This window comes from Heterodontus francisci, chromosome 16, assembly GCF_036365525.1.
Source record: "Heterodontus francisci isolate sHetFra1 chromosome 16, sHetFra1.hap1, whole genome shotgun sequence".
Taxonomy (NCBI): Eukaryota; Metazoa; Chordata; class Chondrichthyes; order Heterodontiformes; family Heterodontidae; genus Heterodontus; species Heterodontus francisci.
In genome coordinates this window covers 19,020,495-19,038,431 of record NC_090386.1, presented here as the reverse complement: position 1 = coordinate 19,038,431, position 17,937 = coordinate 19,020,495, and the positions used below count along the sequence as shown (strand labels likewise).

Below are 17,937 nucleotides of genomic sequence, written 5' to 3'. Positions count from 1 at the left end.
CCTCCCTCTCCAACAGTATCCTCTTGCAGAGTTCCTCCTGCCCCCTAACCCTCCAACAGTATCCACTTGCAGAGTTCCCCCTGGCCCCTCCCCTCCCCTCTCCAACAGCATCCACTTGCAGCGTTCCCCCTTCCTCTCCCCCTCCCCTTCCAACAGTATCTACTTGCAGAGTTCCCCCTTCCTCTCCCCCTCCCCCTCCAACGGTCTCCACTTGCAGAGTTCCCCCTGCCCCCCTCCTCCTTCCCCCCCCTCCGACAGTATTCACCTTCAGAGTTCCCCCTTCCTCTCCCCCTCCCCCTCCAACAGTATCCACTTGCAGAGTTCCCCCTTCCTCTCACCCTACCCCCACAACAGTATCCAATTGCAGTGTTCACCCTGCCTACCTCCTGCTCCCCCCTCCTCCTCCCCCCTCCTCCTCCCCCTCCCCCCTCCTCCACCCCTCCTCCTCCCGCTCCAACATCATTCACCTTCAGAGTTCCCCCTTCCTCTCACCCTACCCCCACAACAGTATCCAATTGCAGTGTTCACCCTGCCTCCCTCCTCCTCCCCCTCCCCCCTCCTCCACCCCTCCTCCTCCCCCTCCAGCATCATTCACCTTCAGAGTTTCCCCTTCCCCTCTCCCTCCCCCCTCCAACAGTATCCACTTGCAGAGTTCCCCCTGCCCCCCTCATCCTCTCCCTCCAACAGTATCCACTTGCAGAGTTCCCCCTGCCCCCTCCCCTCTCCAACAGCATCCACTTGCAGAGTTCCCCCTTCCTCTCCCCCTCCCCCTCCAACGGTCTCCACTTGCAGAGTTCCACCTGGCCCCCTCCTCCTCCCCTCCCTCCGACAGTATTCACCTTCAGAGCTCCCCCTTCCCCTCCCCCTCCCCACTCCAACAGTATCCACTTGCAGAGTTCCCACTGCCCCCCTCATCCTCCCCCTCCAACAGTATCCACTTGCAGAGTTCCCCCTTCCCCTCCCCCTACCCCTCCAACAGTATCCACTTGCAGAGTTCCCCCTGCCCCCCTCATCCTCCCCCTCCAACAGTATCCACTTGCTGAGTTCCCCCTGCCCCCCTCCCCCTCCCTCTCCAACAGTATCCACTTGCAGAGTTCCGCCTTCCCCTCCCCCTCCACTCCCGCTCCGCCTCCCGCTCCCTCACCAACAGTATCGACTTGCAGAGTTCCCCCTCCCCCTTCAACAGTATCCACTTGCAGAGTTCCCCCTTCCTCTCCCCCTACCCCTCCAATGGTCTCCCCTTGCAGAGTTCCCCGTGCTCCCTCCTCCTCCCCCCTCATCCTCCCCCTCCAACAGTATCCACTTGCAGAGTTCGCCCTGCCCCCCTCCACCTCCCCCTCCAACAGTATTCACCTTCAGAGTTCCCCCTTCCCCTCCCCCTACCCCTCCAACAGTATCCCCTTGCAGAGTTCCCCCTGCCCCCCTCCCCCCCTTCCAACAGTATCCACTTGCAGAGTTCCCCCTGCCCCCCTCCTCCTCCCCCCCTCTGACAGTATTGACCTTCAGAGTTCCCCCCTCCCCTCCCCCTCCCCCTCCAACAGTATCCCCTTGCAGAGTTCCCCCTGCCCCCCTCCCCACCTTCCAACAGTATCCACTTGCAGAGTTCCCCCCCCTTCCAACTGTATCCACTTGCAGAGTTCCCACTGCCCCCCTCATCCTCCCCCTCCAACAGTATCCACTTGCAGAGTTCCCCGTGGCTCCCTCCCCCTCCCTCCCCGTCCCTCTCCAACAGTATCCACTTGCAGAGTTCCGCCTTCCCCTCCCCCTCCATTCCCGCTCCGCATCCCCCTCCCTCACCAACAGTATCGACTTGCAGAGTTCCCCCTCCCCCTTCAACAGTATCCACTTGCAGAGTTCCTCCTTCCCCTCCCCCTACCCCTCCAACAGTATCCACTTGCAGAGTTCCCCCTGCCCCCCTCATCCTCCCCCTCCAACAGTATCCACTTGCAGAGTTCCCCGTGGCTCCCTCCCCCTCCCTCCCCGTCCCTCTCCAACAGTATCCACTTGCAGAGTTCCGCCTTCCCCTCCCCCTCCATTCCCGCTCCGCATCCCCCTCCCTCACCAACAGTATCGACTTGCAGAGTTCCCCCTCCCCCTTCAACAGTATCCACTTGCAGAGTTCCTCCTTCCTCTCCCCCTCCCCCTCCAATGGTCTCCCCTTGCAGAGTTCCCCGTGCCCCCCTCCTCCTCCCTCCTCATCCTCCCCCTCCAACAGTATCCACTTGCAGAGTTCGCCCTGCCCCCCTCCCCCCTCCAACAGTATCCACTTGCAGAGTTCGCCCTGCCCCCCTCCTCCTCCCCCTCCAACTGTATCCAATTGCAGAGTTCCCCCTGCCCCCCTCCTCCTCCCCCCCTCATCCTCCCCCTCCAACAGTATCCACTTGCAGAGTTCGCCCTGCCCCCCTCCCCCCTCCAACAGTATCCACTTGCAGAGTTCACCCTGCCCCCCTCCTCCTCCCCCTCCAACTGTATCCAATTGCAGAGTTCCCCCTGGCCCCCTCCCCCTCCCTCTCCAACAGTGTCCACTTGCAGAGTTCCAACTGCCCCCTCCCCCTCCAACATTATCCACTTGCAGAGTTCCCCCTGCCCCCTCCCCCTCCAACAGTATCCACTTGCAGAGTTCCCCTGCCCCCTCCCCCTCCAACATTATCCACTTGCAGATTTCCCCCTGCCCCCCTCCTCCTCCCCCCCCCTGACAGTGTTCACCTTCAGAGTTCCCCCTTCCCCTCCCCCTACCCCTCCAACAGTATCCCCTTGCAGAGTTCCCCCTGCCCCCCGCTCCCCCCCTCCAACAGTATCCACTTGCAGAGTCCCCCCCCCGACTTCCAACAGTATCCACTTGCAGAGTTCCCCCCCTCCCCCTCCAACAGTATCCACTTGCAGAGTTCCCCCTCCACTCCTGTACCTCCTCCTCCTCCCCCCCTTCTCCTCCTCCACCCACCCTTCTCCTCCTCCTCCCCTTCCCCCCTCTCCTCCTCCCGTTCCACCCCTCCTCCTCCAACAGCATGCACGAGCAGAGGTCTACGTGCCCCCCACCCCCTACCCCTCCAACAGTATCCACTTGCAGAGTTCCCCCTGCCCCCCTCATCGTCCCCCTCCAACAGTATTCACCTTCAGAGCTCCCCCTTCCCCACCCCCTCCCCACTCCAACAGTATCCACTTGCAGAGTTCCCACTGCCCCCCTCATCCTTCCCCTCCAACAGTATCCACTTGCAGAGTTCCCCCTTCCCCTCCCCCTACCCCTCCAACAGTATCCACTTGCAGAGTTCCCCATGGCCCCCTCCCTCTCCAACAGTATCCACTTGCAGAGTTCCGCCTTCCCCTCCCCCTCCACTCCCGCTCCGCCTCCCGCTCCCTCACCAACAGTATCGACTAGCTGAGTTCCCCCTCCCCCTTCAACAGTATCCACTTGCAGAGTTCCCCCTTCCTCTCCCCCTCCCCCTCCAATGGTCTCCCCTTGCAGAGTTCCCCGTGCCCCCTCCTCCTCCCCCCTCATCCTCCCCCTCCAACAGTATCCACTTGCAGAGTTCCCCCAGCCCCCCTCCGCCCTCCAACAGTATCCACTTGCAGAGTTCGCCCTGCCCCCCTCCAACAGTATTCACCTTCAGAGTTCCCCCTTCCCCTCCCCCTACCTCTCCAACAGTATCCAATTGCAGAGTTCCCCCTGACCCCTCCTCCTCCCCCCCCTCATCACCCCCCCCTCATCCTCCCCCTCCAACAGTATCCACTTGCAGAGTTCCCCCTGGCCCCCTCCCCCTCCCCCTCCAACAGTATCCACTTGCAGAGTTCCCCCTGCCTCCTCCCCCTCCCCCCTCCAACAGCATCCACTTGCAGAGTTCCCCCTTCATCTCCCCCTCCAACAGTATCCACTTGCAGAGTTACCCCTGCCCCCCTCCCCCCCTTCCAACAGTATCCACTTGCAGAGTTCCCCCTGCCCCCCTCATCGTCCCCCTCCAACAGTATTCACCTTCAGAGCTCCCCCTTCCCCTCCCCCTCCCCACTCCAACAGTATCCACATGCAGAGTTCCCTCTGCCCCCCTCATCGTCCCCCTCCAACAGTATTCACCTTCAGAGATCCCCATTCCGCTCCCCCTCCCCACCAACAGTATCCAATTGCAGAGTTCCCCCTGCCTCTCCCCCTACCCCACCAACAGTATCCAATTGCAGAGTTCCCCCTGCCTCCCTCTTCCTCCCCCTCCTCCTCACGTCCCCCCTCCTCCCACCCTCCTCCTCCCCCTCCAACATTATTCACCTTCCGAGTTTCCCCTTCCCCTCCCCCTCCCCCCTCCAATAGTATCCAATTGCAGAGTTCCCCCTGCCTCCCTCCTCCTCCCCCCTCCTCCTCCCCTCCCCCCTCCTCCCACCCTCCTACTCCCCCTCCTCCATTATTCACCTTCCGAGTTTCCCCTTCCCCTCCCCCCTCCAACAGTATCCACTTGCAGAGTTCAATATGGCCCCCTAACCCTCCCCCTCCCTCTCCAACAGTATCCTCTTGCAGAGTTCCCCCTGCCCCCTAACCCTCCAACAGTATCCACTTGCAGAGTTCCCCCTGCCCCCTCCCCTCCCCCCTCCAACAGCATCCACTTGCAGCGTTCCCCCTTCCTCTCCCCCTCCCCTTCCAACAGTATCCACTTGCAGAGTTCCCCCTTCCTCTCCCCCTCCCCCTGCAACGGTCTCCACTTGCAGAGTTCCCCCTGCCCCCCTCCTCTTTCCCCCTCCTCCGACAGTATTCACCTTCAGAGTTCCCCCTTCCCCTCCCCCTACTCCTCCAACAGTATCCACTTGCAGAGTTCCCCCTGCCCCCCTCATCCTCCCCCTCCAACAGTATCCACTTGCAGAGTTCCCCGTGGCTCCCTCCCCCTCCCTCCCCGTCCCTCTCCAACAGTATCCACTTGCAGAGTTCCGCCTTCCCCTCCCCCTCCATTCCGGCTCCGCATCCCCCTCCCTCACCAACAGTATCGACTTGCAGAGTTCCCCCTCCCCCTTCAACAGTATCCACTTGCAGAGTTCCTCCTTCCTCTCCCCCTCCCCCTCCAATGGTCTCCCCTTGCAGAGTTCCCCGTGCCCCCCTCCTCCTCCCTCCTCATCCTCCCCCTCCAACAGTATCCACTTGCAGAGTTCGCCCTGCCCCCCTCCCCCCTCCAACAGTATCCACTTGCAGAGTTCGCCCTGCCCCCCTCCTCCTCCCCCTCCAACTGTATTCACCTTCAGAGTTCCCCCTTCCCCTTCCCCTACCCCTCCAACTGTATCCAATTGCAGAGTTCCCCCTGCCCCCCTCCTCCTCCCCCCCTCATCCTCCCCCTCCAACAGTATCCACTTGCAGAGTTCCCCCTGGCCCCCTCCCCCTCCCTCTCCAACAGTGTCCACTTGCAGAGTTCCAACTGCCCCCTCCCCCTCCAACAGTATCCCCTTGCAGAGTTCCCCCTGCCCCCCTCCCCCTCTTCCAACAGTATCCACTTGCAGAGTTCCCCCCCCTCCAACAGTATCCACTTGCAGAGTTCCCCCTCCACTCCTGTACCTCCTCCTCCTCCTCCTCCCCCCCTCTCCTCCTCCGCCCACCCTTCTCCTCCTCCTCCCCTTCCCCCCTCCCCCCTCCTCCCCTTCCCCCCCTCCTCCTCCCCTTCCCCCCCTCCTCCTCCCGTTCCCCCCCTCCTCCTCCAACAGTATCCACGAGCAGAGGTCTACCTGCCCCCCTCCCCCTTCAACAGTATACACTTGCAGAGTTCCCCCTGGCCCCCTCATCGTCCCCCTCCAACAGTATTCACCTTCAGAGCTCCCCCTTCCCCTCACCCTCCCCACTCCAACAGTATCCACTTGCAGAGTTCCCACTGCCCCCCTCATCCTCCCCCTCCAACAGTATCCACTTGCAGAGTTCCCCCTTCCCCTCCCCCTACCCCTCCAACAGTATCCACTTGCAGAGTTCCCCCTGCCCCCCTCATGCTCCCCCTCCAACAGTATCCACTTGCAGAGTTCCCCGTGGCCCCCTCCTCCTCCCTCCCCCTCCCTCTCCAACAGTATCCACTTGCAGAGTTCCGCCTCCCCCTCCCTCACCAACAGTATCGACTTGCAGAGTTCCCCCTCCCCCTTCAACAGTATCCACTTGCAGAGTTCCCCCTTCCTCTCACCCACCCCCTCCAATGGTCTCCCCTTGCAGAGTTCCCCGTGCCCCCCTCCTCCTACCCCCTCATCCTCCCCCTCCAACAGTATCCACTTGCAGAGTTCGCCCTGCCCCCCTCCTCCTCCCCGTCCAACTGTATTCACCTTCAGAGTTCCCCCTTCCCCTTCCCCTACCCCTCCAACAGTATCCAATTGCAGAGTTCCCCCTGCCCCCCTCCTCCTCCCCCCCTCATCCTCCCCCTCCAACAGTATCCACTTGCAGAGTTCCCCCTGGCCCCCTCCCCCTCCCCCTCCCTCTCCAACAGTGTCCACTTGCAGAGTTCCAACTGCCCCCTCCCCCTCCAACAGTATCCACTTGCAGAGTTCCCACTGCCGCCTCCCCCTCCAACAGTATCCACTTGCAGAGTTCCCCCTGCCCCCTCCCCCTCCAACAGTATCCACTTGCAGAGTTCCCCCTGCCCCCTCCCCCTCCAACAGTATCCACTTGCAGAGTTCCCCCTGCCCCCCTCCTCCTCCCCCCCTCTGACAGTATTCACCTTCAGAGTTCCCCCTTCCCCTCCCCCTACCCCTCCAACAGTATCCCCTTGCAGAGTTCCCCCCGTCCCCCCCTCCAACAGTATCCACTTGCAGAGTTCCCCCCCCCCTTCCAACAGTATCCACTTGCAGAGTTCCCCCCCTCCCCCTCCAACAGTATCCACTTGCAGAGTTCCCCCTCCACTCCTATACCTCCTCCTCCTCCTCCTACCCCCCTTCTCCTCCTCCGCCCACCCTTCTCCTCCTCCTCCTCCCCCCTCCCCCCTCCTCCTCCTCCCCTTCCCCCCCTCCTCCTCCCGTTCCCCCCCTCCTCCTCCAACAGCATCCACGAGCAGAGGTCTACCTGCCCCCCTCCCCCTACCCCTCCAAGAGTATCCACTTGCAGAGTTCCCCCCCTCCCCCTCCAACAGTATCCACTTGCAGAGTTCCCCCTGCCCCCCTCATCGTCCCCCTCCAACAGTATTCACCTTCAGAGCTCCCCCTTCCCCTCCCCCTCCCGACTCCAACAGTATCCACTTGCAGAGTTCCCACTGCCCCCTCATCCTCCCCCTCCAACAGTATCCACTTGCAGAGTTCCCCCTTCCCCTCCCCCTACCCCTCCAACAGTATCCACTTGCAGAGTTCCCCCTGCCCCCCTCATCCTCCCCCTCCAACAGTATCCACTTGCAGAGTTCCCCATGGCCCCCTCCCCCTCCCTCTCCAACAGTATCCACTTGCAGAGTTCCACCTTCTCCTCCCCCTCCACTCCCGCTCCGCCTCCCGCTCCCTCACCAACAGTATCGACTTGCAGAGTTCCCCCTCCCCCTTCAACCGTATCCACTTGCAGAGTTCCCCCTTCCTCTCCCCCTCCCCCTCCAATGGTCTCCCCTTGCAGAGTTCCCCGTGCCCCCTCCTCCTCCCCCCTCCTCCCACCCTCCTCCTCCCCCTCCAACATTATTCACCTTCCGAGTTTCCCCTTCCCCTCCCCCTCCCCACTCCAATAGTATCCACTTGCAGAGTTCAACCTGGCCCCCTCCCCCTCCCGCTCCCCCTCCCTCTCCAACAGTATCCACTTGCAGAGTTCCCCCTGCCCCCTCTCCTCCCCCGTCCAACAGCATCCACTTGCAGCGTTCCCCCTTCCTCTCCCCCTCCCCACCAACAGTATCCACTTGCAGAGTTCCCCCTGCCCTCTCCCCCTCCCCCTCCAACGGTCTCCACTTGCAGAGTTTCCCCTGCCCCCCTCCTCCACCCCCACCTCCGACAGTATTCACCTTCAGAGTTCCCCCCCTCCCTCTCCAACAGTATCCACTTGCAGAGTTCCCCCTGCCCCCCTCATCGTTCTCCTCCAACAGTATTCACCTTCAGAGCTCCCCCTTCCCCTCCCCCTCCCCATTCCAACAGTATGCACTTGCAGAGTTCCCACTGCCCCCCTCATCCTCCCCCTCCAACAGTATCCACTTGCAGAGTTCCCCTTTCCCCTCCCCCTCCCCACTCCAACAGTATCCACTTGCAGAGTTCCCCCTGCCCCCTCATCCTCCCCCTCCAATAGTATCCACTTGCAGAGTTCCCCCTTCCTCTCCCCCTTCCCCTCCAATAATACCACTTTCAGAGTCCCCCCCCCCCCCCCTCCAACTGTATCCACTTGCAGAGCTCCCCGACCCCCTTCTCCTCCCCCTCCAACAGTATCCACTTGCAGAGTTCCCCTGGCTCCCTGCTCCTCCCCCTCCAACAGTATCCACTTGCAGAGTTCCCCCTGCCCCCATCCTCCTTCCCCTCCAACAGTATCCACTTGCAGAGTTCCCCCTGCCCCCTCCCCCTCCAACAGTATCCGCTTGCAGAGATCCCCCTGCCCCCTCCCCCTCCCCCTCCAACATTATCCACTTGCAGAGTTCACCCTGCCCCCTCCCCCTCCAACATTATCCACTTGCAGAGTTCACCCTGCCCCCTCCCCCTCCAACAGTATCCACTTACAGATTTCCCCCTGCCCCCTCCCCCAACCCCTCCAACAGTATCCACCTGCAGTGTTCCCCCTGCCCCCTCTCCCTCCAACAGTATCCACTTGCAGAGTTCCCCTGCCCCCCCCCCCACTCCCCCTACAACAGCATCCACTTGCAGAGTTCCCCCTGCCCCCTCCCCCTCCAACAGTATCCAATTGCGGATTTCCCCCTGCCCCTCCCCCTCCAACAGTATCCACTTGCGGATTTCCCCCTGCCCCCTCCCCCTCCAACAGTATCCTCTTGCAGCTTTCCCCTTCCCCCCCTCCTCCTCCTCCAACAGTATCCACTTGCAGAGTTCTTCCTGCCCCTTCCCCCTCCAACAGTATCCACTTGCAGCTTTCCCCTTCCCCCCCTCCTCCTCCTCCAACAGTATCCACTTGCAGAGTTCCCCCTTCCCCCCTCCCCCTCCAACAGTATCCACTTGCAGAGTTCCCCCTCACCCCCTCCTCCTCCCCCTCCAACTGTATCCACTTGCAGAGTTCCCCCTGCCCCTCTCCCCCTCCCGCTCTGCATCCCCCTCCGCCTCCCCCTCCTCCACGTCCTCCCCCGCCAACGGTATCCACTTGCAGAGTTCCCCCTGCCCCCCTCCTCCTCCTCCAACAGTATCCACTTGCAGAGTTCCCCCTGCCCCCCTCCCCCTCCAACAGTATCCACTTGCAGATTTCCTCCTGCCCCCCTCCTCCTTCCCCTCCAACAGTATCCACTTGCAGAGTTCCCCCTGCCCCCTCTCCCTCCAACAGTATCTGCTTGCAGAGTTCCCCCTGCCCCCTTCCCCTCCCCCTCCAACATTATCCACTTGCAGAGTTCACCCTGCCCCCTCCCCCTCCAACAGTATCCACTTACAGATTTCCCCCTGCCCCCTCCCCCTCCCCCTCCAACAGTATCCACCTGCAGTGTTCCCCTGCCCCCCACTCCCCCTCCAACAGCATCCACTTGCAGAGTTCCCCCTGCCCCCTCCCCCTCCAACAGTATCCACTTGCAGAGTTCCTCCTGCCCCCTCCCCCTCCAACAGTATCCACTTGCAGAGTTCCCCCTGCCCCCTCCCCCTCCAACAGTATCCACTTGCAGAGTACCCCCTGCCCCCTCCCCCTCCAACAGTATCCACTTGCAGAGTACTCCCTGCCCCATCCCGCTCCAACAGTATCCACTTGCAGAGTTCCCCCTGCCCCCCTTCCCCCCTCCCCCTCCAACAGTATCCACTTGCAGAGTTCCCCCTCACCCCCTCCTCCCCCTCCAACTGTATCCACTTGCAGAGTTCCCCCTGCCCCTCTCCCCCTCCCGCTCCGCATCCCCCTCCGCCTCCCCCTCCTCCACCCCCTCGCCCTCCTCCTCCCCCGCCAACGGTATCCACTTGCAGAGTTCCCCCTGCCCCTCTCCCCCTCCCCCTCCGCCTCCCCCTCCTCCTTCCCCTCCAACAGTATCCACTTGCAGATTTCCTCCTGCCCCCCTCCTCCTTCCCCTCCAACAGTATCCACTTGCAGAGTTCCCCTTGCCCCCCTCCCCCTCCAACAGTATACACTTGCAGAGTTCCCCCTGCCCCCTCCTCCTTCCCCTCCAACAGTATCCACTTGCAGAGTTCCCCCTGCCCCCCTCCTCCTTCCCCTCCAACAGTATCCACTTGCAGAGTTCCCCTTGCCCCCCTCCCCCTCCAACAGTATACACTTGCAGAGTTCCCCCTGCCCCCTCCCCCTCCCCCTCCAACAGTATCCACTTGCAGAGTTCCCCCAGCCCCCTCCCCCTCCAACAGTATCCACTTGCAGAGTTCCCCCTGCCCCCTCCTCCTTCCCCTCCAACAGTATCCACTTGCAGAGTTCCCCCTGCCCCTTCCCCCTCCCCCTCCAACAGTATCCACTTGCAGAATCCCCCTGCCCCCTTCCCCCTCCAAAAGTATCCACTTGCAGATTTCCTCCTGCCCCCCTCCCCCTCCCCCTCCAACAGTATCCACCTGCAGTGTTCCCCCTGCCCCCTCCCCCTCCAACAGTATCCACTTGCAGAATCCCCCTGCCCCCTTCCCCCTCCAAAAGTATCCACTTGCAGAGTTCCCCTGCCCCCCACTCCCCCTCCAACAGCATCCACTTGCAGAGTTCCCCCTGCCTCCTCCCCCTCCAACAGTATCCACTTGCAGAGTTCCCCCTGCCCCCTCCCCTTCCAACAGTATCCACTTGCAGCTTTCCCCTTCCCCCCCTCCTCCTCCTCCAACAGTATCCACTTGCAGAGTTCCCCCTCCCCTCCCTCTGCCGCTCCAACTGCATCCACTTGCAGAGTTCCCCCTTCCCCCCTCCCCCTCCAACAGTATCCACTTGCAGAGTTCCCCCTCACCCCCTCCTCCTCCCCCTCCAACTGTATCCACTTGCAGAGTTCCCCCTGCCCCTCTCCCCCTCCCCCTCCGCATCCCCATCCGCCTCCCCCTCCTCCTCCCCTGCCAACGGTATCCACTTGCAGAGTTCCCCCTGCTCCCCTCCTCCTCCTCCAACAGTGTCCACTTGCAGAGTTCCCCCTGCCCCCTCCCCCTCCAACAGTATCCACTTGCAGATTTCCTCCTGCCCCCCTCCTCCTTCCTCTCCAACAGTATCCACTTGCAGAGTTCCCCCTGCCCCCCTCCCCCTCCAACAGTATCCACTTGCAGATTTCCTCCTGCCCTCCTCCTCCTTCCCCTCCAACAGTATCCACTTGCAGAGTTCCCCTTGCCCCCCTCCCCCTCCAAGAGTATACACTTGCAGAGTTCCCCCTGCCCCCTCCTCCTTCCCCTCCAACAGTATCCACTTGCAGAGTTCCCCTTGCCCCCCTCCCCCTCCAACAGTATACACTTGCAGAGTTCCCCCTGCCCCCTCCCCCTCCCCCTCCCCCTCCAACAGTATCCACTTGCAGAGTTCCCCCAGCCCCCTCCTGCTCCAACAGTATCCACTTGCAGAGTTCCCCTGCCCCCTCCCCCTCCAACAGTATCCACTTGCAGAGTTCCCCCTGCCCCTTCCCCCTCCCCCTCCAACAGTATCCACTTGCAGAGTTCCCCCAGCCCCCTCCCCCTCCAACAGTATCCACTTGCAGAGTTCCCCCTGCCCCCTCCCCCTCCAACAGTATCCACTTGCAGAGTTCCCCCTGCCCCTTCCCCCTCCCCCTCCAACAGTATACACTTGCAGAGTTCCCCCAGCCCCCTCCCCCTCCAACAGTATCCACTTGCAGAGTTCCCCTGCCCCCTCCCCCTCCAACAGTATCCACTTGCAGAGTTCCCCCTGCCCCCTCCCCCTCCAACAGTATCCACTTGCAGAGTTCCCCCTGCCCCTTCCCCCTCCCCCTCCAACAGTATACACTTGCAGAGTTCCCCCAGCCCCCTCCCCCTCCAACAGTATCCACTTGCAGAGTTCCCCTGCCCCCTCCCCCTCCAACAGTATCCACTTGCAGAGTTCCCCCTGCCCCTTCCCCCTCCCCCTCCAACAGTATCCACTTGCAGAGTTCCCCCTGCCCCTTCCCCCTCCCCCTCCAACAGTATACACTTGCAGAGTTCCCCCAGCCCCCTCCCCCTCCAACAGTATCCACTTGCAGAGTTCCCCTGCCCCCTCCCCCTCCAACAGTATCCACTTGCAGAGTTCCCCTTGCCCCCCTCCCCCTCCAACAGTATCCACTTGCAGAGTTCCCCTTGCCCCCCTCCCCCTCCAAGAGTATACACTTGCAGAGTTCCCCCTGCCCCCTCCCCCTCCCCCTCCCCCTCCAACAGTATCCACTTGCAGAGTTCCCCCAGCCCCCTCCCCCTCCAACAGTATCCACTTGCAGAGTTCCCCTGCCCCCTCCCCCTCCAACAGTATCCACTTGCAGAGTTCGCCCTGCCCCCTCCCCCTCCAACAGTATCCACTTGCAGATTTCCCCCTGCCCCCCACCTCCAAAAGTTTCCACTTGCAGAGTTCCCCCTGCCCCCTCCCCCTGCCCCTCCAACAGTATCCACTTGCAGAGTTCCCTCTGCCCCCTCCCCCTCCAACAGTATCCACTTGCAGAGTTCCCCCTGCCCCCTCCCCTTCCAACAGTATCCACTTGCAGCTTTCCCCTTCCCCCCCTCCTCCTCCTCCAACAGTATCCACTTGCAGAGTTCCCCCTCCCCTCCCCTCCCTCTGCCGCTCCAACTGCATCCACTTGCAGAGTGCCCCCTTCCCCCCTCCCCCTCCAACAGTATCCACTTGCAGAGTTCCCCCTCACCCCCTCCTCCTCCCCCTCCAATTGTATCCACTTGCAGAGTTCCCCCTGCCCCTCTCCCCCTCCCCCTCCGCATCCCCCTCCGCCTCCCCCTCCTCCACGTCCTCCCCCGCCAACGGTATCCACTTGCAGAGTTCCCCCTGCCCCCCTCCTCCTCCCCCGCCAACGGTATCCACTTGCAGAGTTCCCCCTGCCCCCCTCCCCCTCCAACAGTATCCACTTGCAGATTTCCTCCTGCTTCCCCTCCTCCTTCCCCTCCAACAGTATCCACTTGCAGAGTTCCCCCTGCCCCCTCTCCCTCCAACAGTATCTGCTTGCAGAGTTCCCCCTGCCCCCTTCCCCTCCCCCTCCAACATGATCCACTTGCAGAGTTCACCCTGCCCCCTCCCCCTCCAACAGTATCCACTTACAGATTTCCCCCTGCCCCCTCCCCCTCCCCCTCCAACAGTATCCACCTGCAGTGTTCCCCTGCCCCCCCACTCCCCCTCCAACAGCATCCACTTGCAGAGTTCCCCCTGCCCCCTCCCCCTCCAACAGTATCCACTTGCAGAGTTCCTCCTGCCCCCTCCCCCTCCAACAGTATCCACTTGCAGAGTTCCCCCTGCCCCCTCCCCCTCCAACAGTATCCACTTGCAGAGTACCCCCTGCCCCCTCCCCCTCCAACAGTATCCACTTGCAGAGTACCCGCTGCCCCATCCCGCTCCAACAGTATCCACTTGCAGAGTTCCCCCTGCCCCCTCCCCCTCCAACAGTATCCACTTGCAGGTTTCCCCTTCCCCCCCTCCTCCTCCTCCTCCAACAGTATCCACTTGCAGAGTTCCCCCTCCCCTCCCTCTGCCGCTCCAACTGCATCCACTTGCAGAGTTCCCCCTTCCCCCCTCCCCCTCCAACAGTATCCACTTGCAGAGTTCCCCCTCACCCCCTCCAACTGTATCCACTTGCAGAGTTCCCCCTGCCCCTCTCCCCCTCCCGCTCCGCATCCCCCTCCGCCTCCCCCTCCTCCACCCCCTCCCCCTCCTCCTCCCCCGCCAACGGTATCCACTTGCAGAGTTCCCCCTGCCCCTCTCCCCCTCCCCCTCCGCCTCCCCCTCCTCCTTCCCCTCCAACAGTATCCACTTGCAGATTTCCTCCTGCCCCCCTCCTCCTTCCCCTCCAACAGTATCCACTTGCAGAGTTCCCCTTGCCCCCCTCCCCCTCCAACAGTATACACTTGCAGAGTTCCCCCTGCCCCCTCCTCCTTCCCCTCCAACAGTATCCACTTGCAGAGTTCCCCCTGCCCCCCTCCTCCTTCCCCTCCAACAGTATCCACTTGCAGAGTTCCCCTTGCCCCCCTCCCCCTCCAACAGTATACACTTGCAGAGTTCCCCCTGCCCCCTCCCCCTCCCCCTCCAACAGTATCCACTTGCAGAGTTCCCCCAGCCCCCTCCCCCTCCAACAGTATCCACTTGCAGAGTTCCCCCTGCCCCCTCCTCCTTCCCCTCCAACAGTATCCACTTGCAGAGTTCCCCCTGCCCCTTCCCCCTCCCCCTCCAACAGTATCCACTTGCAGAATCCCCCTGCCCCCTTCCCCCTCCAAAAGTATCCACTTGCAGATTTCCTCCTGCCCCCCTCCCCCTCCCCCTCCAACAGTATCCACCTGCAGTGTTCCCCCTGCCCCCTCCCCCTCCAACAGTATCCACTTGCAGATTTCCCCTGGCCCCCACTCCCCCTCCAACAGCATCCACTTGCAGAGTTCCCCCTGCCTCCTCTTCCTTCCCCTCCAACAGTATCCACTTGCAGAGTTCCCCCTGCCCCCCTCCTCCTTCCCCTCCAACAGTATCCACTTGCAGAGTTCCCCTTGCCCCCCTCCCCCTCCAACAGTATACACTTGCAGAGTTCCCCCTGCCCCCTCCCCCTCCCCCTCCAACAGTATCCACTTGCAGAGTTCCCCCAGCCCCCTCCCCCTCCAACAGTATCCACTTGCAGAGTTCCCCCTGCCCCCTCCTCCTTCCCCTCCAACAGTATCCACTTGCAGAGTTCCCCCTGCCCCTTCCCCCTCCCCCTCCAACAGTATCCACTTGCAGAATCCCCCTGCCCCCTTCCCCCTCCAAAAGTATCCACTTGCAGATTTCCTCCTGCCCCCCTCCCCTTCCCCCTCCAACAGTATCCACCTGCAGTGTTCCCCCTGCCCCCTCCCCCTCCAACAGTATCCACTTACAGAGTTCCCCTGCCCCCCACTCCCCCTCCAACAGCATCCACTTGCAGAGTTCCCCCTGCCTCCTCCCCCTCCAACAGTATCCACTTGCAGAGTTCCCCCTGCCCCCTCCCCCTCCCCCTCCAACAGTATCCACTTGCAGAGTTCCCCCTGCCCCCTCCCCTTCCAACAGTATCCACTTGCAGCTTTCCCCTTCCCCCCCTCCTCCTCCTCCAACAGTATCCACTTGCAGAGTTCCCCCTCCCCTCCCTCTGCCGCTCCAACTGCATCCACTTGCAGAGTTCCCCCTTCCCCCCTCCCCCTCCAACAGTATCCACTTGCAGAGTTCCCCCTCACCCCCTCCTCCTCCCCCTCCAACTGTATCCACTTGCAGAGTTCCCCCTGCCCCTCTCCCCCTCCCCCTCCGCATCCCCCTCCTCCTCCCCTGCCAACGGTATCCACTTGCAGAGTTCCCCCTGCTCCCCTCTTCCTCCTCCAACAGTGTCCACTTGCAGAGTTCCCCCTGCCCCCTCCCCCTCCAACAGTATCCACTTGCAGATTTCCTCCTGCCCCCCTCCTCCTTCCCCTCCAACAGTATCCACTTGCAGAGTTCCCCCTGCCCCCCTTCCCCTCCAACAGTATCCACTTGCAGATTTCCTCCTGCCCTCCTCCTCCTTCCCCTCCAACAGTATCCACTTGCAGAGTTCCCCTTGCCCCCCTCCCCCTCCAAGAGTATACACTTGCAGAGTTCCCCCTGCCCCCTCCTCCTTCCCCTCCAACAGTACCCACTTGCAGAGTTCCCCTTGCCCCCCTCCCCCTCCAACAGTATACACTTGCAGAGTTCCCCCTGCCCCCTCCCCCTCCCCCTCCAACAGTATCCACTTGCAGAGTTCCCCCAGCCCCCTCCCCCTCCAACAGTATCCACTTGCAGAGTTCCCCCTGCCCCCTCCCCCTCCAACAGTATCCACTTGCAGAGTTCCCCTGCCCCCTCCCCCTCCAACAGTATCCACTTGCAGAGTTCCCCCTGCCCCCTCCCCCTCCAACAGTATCCACTTGCAGAGTTCCCCCTGCCCCTTCCCCCTCCCCCTCCAACAGTATCCACTTGCAGAGTTCCCCCAGCCCCCTCCCCCTCCAACAGTATCCACTTGCAGAGTTCCCCCTGCCCCCTCCCCCTCCAACAGTATCCACTTGCAGAGTTCCCCCAGCCCCCTCCCCCTCCAACAGTATCCACTTGCAGAGTTCCCCTTCCCCCTCCCCCTCCAACAGTATCCACTTGCAGAGTTCCCCTTGCCCCCCTCCCCCTCCAACAGTATCCACTTGCAGAGTTCCCCTTGCCCCCCTCCCCCTCCAAGAGTATACACTTGCAGAGTTCCCCCTGCCCCCTCCTCCTTCCCCTCCAACAGTATCCACTTGCAGAGTTCCCCTTGCCCCCCTCCCCCTCCAACAGTATACACTTGCAGAGTTCCCCCTGCCCTCTCCCCCTCCCCCTCCCCCTCCAACAGTATCCACTTGCAGAGTTCCCCTGCCCCCTCCCCCTCCAACAGTATCCACTTGCAGAGTTCGCCCTGCCCCCTCCCCCTCCAACAGTATCCACTTGCAGATTTCCCCCTGCCCCCCACCTCCAAAAGTTTCCACTTGCAGAGTTCCCCCTGCCCCCTCCCCCTCCCCCTCCAACAGTATCCACTTGCAGAGTTCCCTCTGCCCCCTCCCCCTCCAACAGTATCCACTTGCAGAGTTCCCCCTGCCCCCTCCCCTTCCAACAGTATCCACTTGCAGCTTTCCCCTTCCCCCCTCCTCCTCCTCCAACAGTATCCACTTGCAGAGTTCCCCCTCCCCTCCCTCTGCCGCTCCAACTGCATCCACTTGCAGAGTTCCCCCTTCCCCCCTCCCCCTCCAACAGTATCCACTTGCAGAGTTCCCCCTCACCCCCTCCTCCTCCCCCTCCAATTGTATCCACTTGCAGAGTTCCCCCTGCCCCCCTCCCCCTCCAACAGTATCCACTTGCAGATTTCCTCCTGCCCTCCTCCTCCTTCCCCTCCAACAGTATCCACTTGCAGAGTTCCCCTTGCCCCCCTCCCCCTCCAAGAGTATACACTTGCAGAGTTCCCCTTGCCCCCCTCCCCCTCCGCATCCCCCTCCGCATCCCCCTCCGCCGTCCCCTCCTCCTCCCCTGCCAACGGTATCCACTTGCAGAGTTCCCCCTGCTCCCCTCCTCCTCCTCCAACAGTTTCCACTTGCAGATTTCCTCCTGCCCCCCTCCTCCTTCCCCTCCAACAGTATCCACTTGCAGAGTTCCCCCTGCCCCCCTCCCCCTCCAACAGTATCCACTTGCAGATTTCCTCCTGCCCTCCTCCTCCTTCCCCTCCAACAGTATCCACTTGCAGAGTTCCCCTTGCCCCCCTCTCCCTCCAAGAGTATACACTTGCAGAGTCCCCCCTGCCCCCTCCTCCTTCCCCTCCAACAGTATCCACTTGCAGAGTTCCCCCTGCCCCCCTCCTCCTTCCCCCTGTCCCCCTCCTCCTTCCCCTCCAACAGTATCCACTTGCAGAGTTTCCCTTGCCCCCCTCCCCCTCCAACAGTATACACTTGCAGAGTTCCCCCTGCCCCCTCCCCCTCCCCCTCCAACAGAATCCACTTGCAGAGTTCCCCCAGCCCCCTCCCCCTCCAACAGTATCCACTTGCAGAGTTCCCCTGCCCCCTCCCCCTCCAACAGTATCCACTTGCAGAGTTCCCCCTGCCCCTTCCCCCTCCCCCTCCAACAGTATCCACTTGCAGAGTTCCCCCTGCCCCCTCCCCCTCCAACAGTATCCACTTGCAGATTTCCCCCTGCCCCCCCCTCCAACAGTTTCCACTTGCAGAGTTCCCCCTGCCCCCTCCCCCTCCCCCTCCAACAGTATCCACTTGCAGCTTTCCCCTTCCCCCCCTCCTCCTCCTCCAACAGTATCTACTTGCAGA

The 17,937-nt window shown here is 62.2% G+C and overlaps 1 protein-coding gene across 1 annotated transcript in view; it reads left to right on the top strand.

The window, feature by feature from the left end:
- The window catches only part of wfdc2 (WAP four-disulfide core domain 2), a 269,502-nt gene that overhangs the window by 41,329 nt on the left and 210,236 nt on the right, over positions 1 to 17,937 (top strand). The gene's annotated exons all lie outside the window — the stretch shown is intronic.